Source organism: Galeopterus variegatus, unplaced genomic scaffold (assembly GCF_000696425.1).
Source record: "Galeopterus variegatus unplaced genomic scaffold, G_variegatus-3.0.2 Scaffold770, whole genome shotgun sequence".
NCBI classification, from domain to species: Eukaryota; Metazoa; Chordata; class Mammalia; order Dermoptera; family Cynocephalidae; genus Galeopterus; species Galeopterus variegatus.
The window spans coordinates 330,257-337,318 of NW_007726881.1; the positions used below are offsets into that span (position 1 = coordinate 330,257).

Genomic DNA, 7,062 nt, shown 5'->3' on the forward strand with positions numbered 1-7,062 from the left:
TGGGGTTATAGTTTAACAATATAGGCTGGTAACTTTCAGTGGAACAAGCCAGATGACATTCTATTACGCAATTAAGTGATCCACCAACAAAAGCTTGATCTTAGCAAACATTCTCTTCTTTCAGCAATATCCCAGTATCTTTACATATCAATCAGTAACTTGTCTGTCTTTGAACCAGCAGCCTTGATGTGTTACAACTCTTTATCTTACAACAAAGACTCAATAGCCTGGGGAAATTTTCCTGTTTTTTGTAAGGTTAATATTTGAAACTGCAAGGCTTTGGAAAACCAGGCCCTATGAAGTACATATGCTTTACGCATCCTCTATAGTCTGTGCCTACTTATTCAGGATTCAGTGAATGGGGAAACATTGTGCTAATCCTCTCCCCAGGTAGCTAGCACAGTTGTGGGGCAGGAGCAACAGCCCTATTAGCAAAAGGAAGAATAGGGCAGGTGGCCATGTAGCACCAGAGTTTCCTGGGCTTGGAGACTAGGGTCACCCTGGCCTCACCAAGCTGACTTCCCCACTCAAGGATCACACCCCAGCCCTTCCCTCTGAACTTCAATCACTTGAACTGAACTAACCAACCCCTCCACATACTCTAATTCACTCAGAGGATGTCCTAGCAATTCCATTTCTGTGACAATTGTAAGTAGTAGAGAAGATATTCTTACTTGCTATTATCCAAACAAAGAGATTTGGAAGTTAAAGCCAGTTCTTTGATTTCCCCTTGTATTTGATATCTCCCTGTGCAGAGCACAGTGTGTGGGACTGCAGTATTTGGAGGTCCCGTTCTTCAAAACTAGTGTTTGAGGCAATTGTGCACTTGTGATTGCATGCTGACTGACATATATGCAACTTTTGAGTGGGAACAGCATGAGTTGTGGAAATTGAATTAAACAATACACCCGTAATTGCTTGTTAGGGTGCTTTAATTGACTCATAAGTACCATATGCGAAGCTGTGTGGCTGCAGGAGCTCAATTATAAGCTTGCTTATGGAAAGATACAACTCATTTTGCATGTTGGAAACACATTTCCCAATTATTGTTGTCCTCTCAGAAAAGAAGAATTTTCAAATAAATAAGAAATGCTTAGTAAGCTAATAATGTATATTTAGTCCCTAGGTAACCTCGAAGCATTTTAAGTTCTAGTATAAGATAAGAAAATGCACAGTTAAAAAATACCACTTCCCTTTATTCCTAGGAATTTGTTGAGCCCTAGAGCCCTGTGTTCCCAGCTAACCAAAAAATTACACAAACTGCTCTTGGCTTCGAGGTATTTGACCCCTCACTGAAAACACTGACAAGAATAAACATTTCAGAAAAAAAAGAACAAAACAAAATTACAAACAATTTGTCAATTAGATCTAAAGAATAGCTAACACACGTGCAAGTCACAGAGGAGAAAGGAGTCAGACCTTTAAACTCTGGCTGTCGATCTGGTGTGACCAATTCCAGAAGGCAATGCTAAGAATTGTGGTCAAGTTACACAGCTGTGGTTGGAAGCAAAGTAATCAGGATTGGCTCTGAGATTTGGGGCGTGGTTGGCATGAGTGGGAATAACAAGTGATCCAAGTTAACTTCCTAGTCAAGTCAGGAAGTCAGGAGCTTCTAGACAGGTAGAGTGAAGACCTTCAAGAAGTAGCATTGAGAAGGAGTAACTGTTGGGAATCCTAAAGCCAAGGACAAAAAGTATGAAATTGTCCTTCTCTAGGACAAGACATAGTCTGAAAATGTAGTTTCCATGGTAAGGAGTCTTGAACCCCAATAATCTCCATCAGCCACCATGAAACCACCCAATGTAAATACATAAGTACAAAAAGAAACTTGCTTATCAACCAGCCTGCAAGATAAGTCCCTTATTCCTCAACCACTCCCTCCCCTACCAGAATAGGGGAATGGAATGGAAACGGTGGACGTGTTTGTGCCAACTCAGCTTCAAAGAAGTTCCTTAGCCACTCCTTCCATTTAAATTGCCTCTCTGAGTCCTTCTTCCTATAGAGAAATATTAAAACTTCTATTGAAAAAAAATCGTAAATATATATAAATCATCACATTCAGCCGGACATTTGGCAGCAATCATTCTAAATTAAGACATGACAGTGAATATGAAGGAGCTATCATTGCAACCAGGCTTTTTTTTCATAGGTCAGTGATTCTCTCCCTGGTTCTGCAACACCTTAGAGCAGCTCCATTTATCTCTGTTGACTTTCTTCCATTAAAATTAATTCAATGGGGAACAACTGCTAGTGGGTATGGTGTTTCTTTTGCAGGTGATAAAAATATTCTGGAATTAGATAGTAGTTATGGTTGCATGGCTGTGTGGATATACTAAAAGCCACCCAATTGTACACCCTAAAGGGTAAATTTTGTCTTAGCAAAGTTACTATAAGAAATCCATAATTTAAATGTTCTGAATTTTAAATACATAAATGTAATTTTAGAAAGAGAGCTGAAACATCATCACAAAATTATGTCAATTAAATGCTGCATTTCCACAAATCCTGGGAATCATGAGTATTTACCAGTTAGCAAAGAAATTATTCTCCCAAAAGTTATACTCAAAACCATTTACATTAACTTTTATAAATAAGAGTGTACCCATAAATGACTTAATATTTTGTCATTAATATACTTTTAGTCACATGCTTATGATCTGTAAAGCTTTATTTTAAAATTTTGTCCTCCATTAAGAAAAAAGAAAAATAAAATTAAAATATATATATATGTATATACGGTCACCTAGACTTTCTGTGCTGCCATATTTACCAAATTAGAATTCTGCAAAACACTCTTTGGAGGATACAGTCAGTCAAAATATGAAACAAAAGAGTAGTATAAACAGAATTTCTGCTGTAAGAAGTCTCATAACCTATACAGGAAACTCAACTTCCATCATGTGAGGGGGGGAAACCAAAAAACACTAAATATATAAATATCTATGAATCAACTGCATTTGAGTGTATTCAGAATATGTTAAGAATTGGGTAGTGGTTAAAATTAATTTCTCACCATTTCATAAAAATCTGTCAGTTAAGAAATCATCTAATTCTCCTTATAAACGTGTGTTCTATTTTATAAATGTGTGCTCTTTTTCTTTCCTTCTTTCTATACCATGGCTTCATTAGAGGTGTAGACTAACGATAAGATGCTTCCTGGCATTTCCAAGTCATTTTTCTCACAGCCATTAAAAAGACATCAGATCAGATTCCTTCAGAAATATCTCCCAAATATAAATGCTGTGTCTTATACTGAATGAATTTCTCAATTCAAATTGTATAAGTTTTTGGCATTTCTTTTGTATATGTGAAAAAATTTATAAACACTTCATTTGACAGACTATTGCCTATAACTATGCAATATACTAGAAGCTTTATGCTTCTCAAACCCCTATTTTAGGTACATGTACAAGGGAAATGCATATTTGGCAGGTTTGAAAGAATAAATATGCTAATTCACACACTGTTATGTGGAAGGTGATTTATTCTATTTTTGAAGGAATATGGCAGTATTTACATAAGTTTCACCTGGATCTCTGCAAACAGCTGTTGTGCAACTAACTTCCAAATCAGGATAAAAAATGGGCTGGGTAGTTTTTAACAGTTGCTCTGGGTTTGGCAGATGGATAGTGCTTTAGTCACTGGCTGCACTTCACATAATGGCAAAGGGAAGGGTTGGGCCAAATCGTTGCAGCAAGTAATTATACATTTTAAAAAATGTACTTACTCTCAGAGTATAAGAGGTAAGACTGAAAAGTCTGGGTACAACTTAAATTCAACATGAAACAGGCTATCTGGATAATGAATGCTGCGTCATTTGTCAGGAAGCTAAACTTTGTGTCATGTAATTTCTAGTAATAGTAACTAAGTAACAAATGAGATGTGAAACTTGAATTGAGAAATAATTTGGTGTTCTCTACTGAAAAACAGCTGCAAACACCCAAGATATTAATTATCTCATTGCTTCAGAGAAAAGACAAATCAGCACCATATCCACATTTATTTTCCTCACTTGTCAATGTATATACTACATTTTCATGTGGGTCTGCTACTTAAAACATCTTCTAAGAACCTATCCTTCTGCTACAAATGATTTACTCTTTATAGATCACTATGAGTACTCATGCTTTACATGGACTCATAATCACCCTCGTTATAATATATATCCTGTTATGTACAAGGCTGATACCATGTCATAAAGACATTCATTTTCACGTGTTTGGTCTCCTCCTCCTCTGCCAAGGTGCTGCTGAAATCATCTTTATTCAACCTTGTATTCTCTTTGGTCTCTCTGGAGACCATGCATTTGCTACATATGAAAAACAAATCAATTACACTTTAATTCTGTTCTAGAATATAAATTTAATAAAATCCTATAAGAAAAGCCTGAATGATGGTGGATTCAAAGGACTGTATTGTAGTCTATATGTACTATATATATATATAGTACATATATATATATAGTACATATAGTAATATATATTCACTAGTCATACAGCTTAGTGTCTTCACTTCATATAACATGTAGATGGATTCCTGAAAAGTTGTATGCAAGAAACATGAAGAAATGAATCTATTTTAATGCAACAGCGAAGCCTGCTATTGAAAGGCTTTCCATCCAGAATAATGGCATTTAACCTCAAAGATTTCTTTTTCAATGTAAGTAACCAATGTTGTGCTTCGGTGAAAGTGAATTTGCTTCAAGTGATATATATTTCAAAATCAAATGACATCTGATTTCATGTGTAATTTTTTATCTGCTAAAATTAGTTGAATTAATAGTAAAACTGCTTTCAAATGCCTTACCAGCTTTTTAAGTCAGGAACTTGAACTATTTTTACTTTTAAGCAGAAAAATGACTAACCTTAACGTGACTAACAATATTCAATTCCCACATTTGACTACTTTGAGGTAATACCGGCCACCTGCATGATTCAAATAACCAAGGCTAATTGGGCCTGTAACCAGATCTTCTGATGATACACTGTTTTACACACTTGCTTCAATCTTTATAGCACTCAAGGAAAATTTGCTTTTCAGCTAGAGAGTTCCATGTCAATGACCAGGAACCAAGCACAACCTAAGCAGACAATGTGGCCAGCCAGGAGAATAAGTCTGGCTCTGGCTTTACCTGTGATAGTTGCATGGGCCACTGGGCTAGCCTCATTGAGGGTCCAGTGTATTTATATGCAAAAAGAAGGGGCTGGGCCAGGATGATCTGTGTCCAGTTCTAATACTCCATGAATACATTATGGGTACAAAAACATACACAGCATTCTCATGTACATTGTTGCAATCCATGGTTCTATTGAGAACTTCCAAGATTAGCATATCCAGCTGGTACTAAAACAAGCATTTATACATAATTATTTTGTTTTTATTTCATTTAGTGACATGTTGTTAAGTACACACAGCATGCTAAAACACAGTGAGAAACATTCTACAATGTTGGTTAAAAAAAAATCCATAAATCACTTAGGCATATTAATTAATTGGCCCTTCAGGTAAAGATGGCAGAGTAGAAACTTGAATATACTTCCACTTCCTTTTAAAACCTCACCACAACATTGTGTCCTTAACACATTAAGGACAAAGAGAATGAGAAAGAAGAGGAATCATGATTTTGGAAGGTGTGAATCAATGTACAAGAGGTAAAGGATTGAACAGAGCAAAAGAAATATTAAATTGTGAGGCTGAAACAGCAAATGTCAAAGACTAATCTGACTTACCACAAAATCTCTAGAAGCGGACTTGAATGGAGGGAAGATATGTGTTTTTTTAAAAAAATCAAAAATACCCCAAAGTGTGTTTCACAAAGCAGTCAGATCCCTCAGCTCACACGTGTGCCCCCCATCTCTTTTTCTCTCTCTCTCTGATTTGACCTTCCCTTTCTCTTTGCAAAAGCCTGAAGGGTTAAAAAGGGTATACCAGAGGTTTTCTGGACTGTGAGCCAAAAGCATAGTTGAGAGGAATACTTGCCTGTAGTCACACTGAGTGCTGAGACCCCTCACCTTCTTCCCTAACTCAGCTCTCAGAACACTGACAATCAGGTCTTCCCCTCCAGGCTGCCAATTTAAAAGTATTCTCTGGGAAATCCAAGCAGAACTAGGGGAAAGACCCGACTATACTGACATGAGAAGTTTCCCAGCTGAACGGGTCAGTTGGATCACCCTACTCTTAAGCTAGCATGGGCAGCCAAATTCATACAACTCAACCTTTTCACTTCACTCCTAAAGAGAAGCAGAACCCCAAGGAACACCATATACCTGAGGACAGTTTGACATAAAACCAAGTCGGAACAAATCAAAACATTGTAAGGGGAAGAAAACATTGAAAATGAAAAAACTTTCACTAAAACCATTATATTGAAAAAAACAGGGAGACGCCTGCACGTGCTAGAACAGGTAGGTGCCAATGCAGGATCATCCCCAGCCCAGGTGAGTATGTGCTGCCCAGAGAAGACCCCACAGAGAGGCCCAGGAGCCACAGCAACCACCATGTGCCCAGAGATGCCCGCGCATGCCCGAGCAGGTAGGTGCTGATGTGGACCACCCCCAGCCCATGCAAGTGTGCACCGCCCAGAGAGGCCGCAGCAGAGAGGCCCAGGAGTTGCTGTGACCATCACATGCCCCAAGACACCTGCGTGCACCGGAGCAGGTAGGCACCGCTGCTGGACTCCCATCCTAGTCCAGTCCCCACGGCCCAGAGAGGCCCGAGCCTCCCACTGATGGACACCGAGGCAGCCATATCAAATTGGCAGTCCGGGCAGGATCCTAGCCAAACAGTAGGGTCAAATGAGTGGACCATGAAATCCGCTGCCACAATGATTAAACACTAAAGGAAAGATACCAGAAATATGAAAAATCAAAAAAGTACACTACCAAAGGGTAATAACAACTCTCAAGCTCTAGATCCTATAGAACAAGAAGCCCTTGAAATGTCGGACAAGGAATTTCAAGTGATAATTCTAAGGAAACTAAATAAGATACAAGAAAACTAACCTAGACAACACAATGAAATGAGGAAAAGTATATAGGACCTGAAAGAAGAAATGTACAAGGA

At 38.1% G+C, this 7,062-nt stretch overlaps 1 protein-coding gene and 1 pseudogene across 1 annotated transcript in view; one reads left to right on the forward strand and one right to left on the reverse strand.

Annotated features, from left to right (window-relative positions):
• LOC103590118 (thrombospondin type-1 domain-containing protein 7B-like) overlaps positions 1-7,062 on the reverse strand; it is a 419,640-nt gene that overhangs the window by 250,798 nt on the left and 161,780 nt on the right. The gene's annotated exons all lie outside the window — the stretch shown is intronic.
• The window catches only part of LOC103590117, a 62,606-nt pseudogene continuing 61,731 nt past the window's right edge, over positions 6,188-7,062 (forward strand).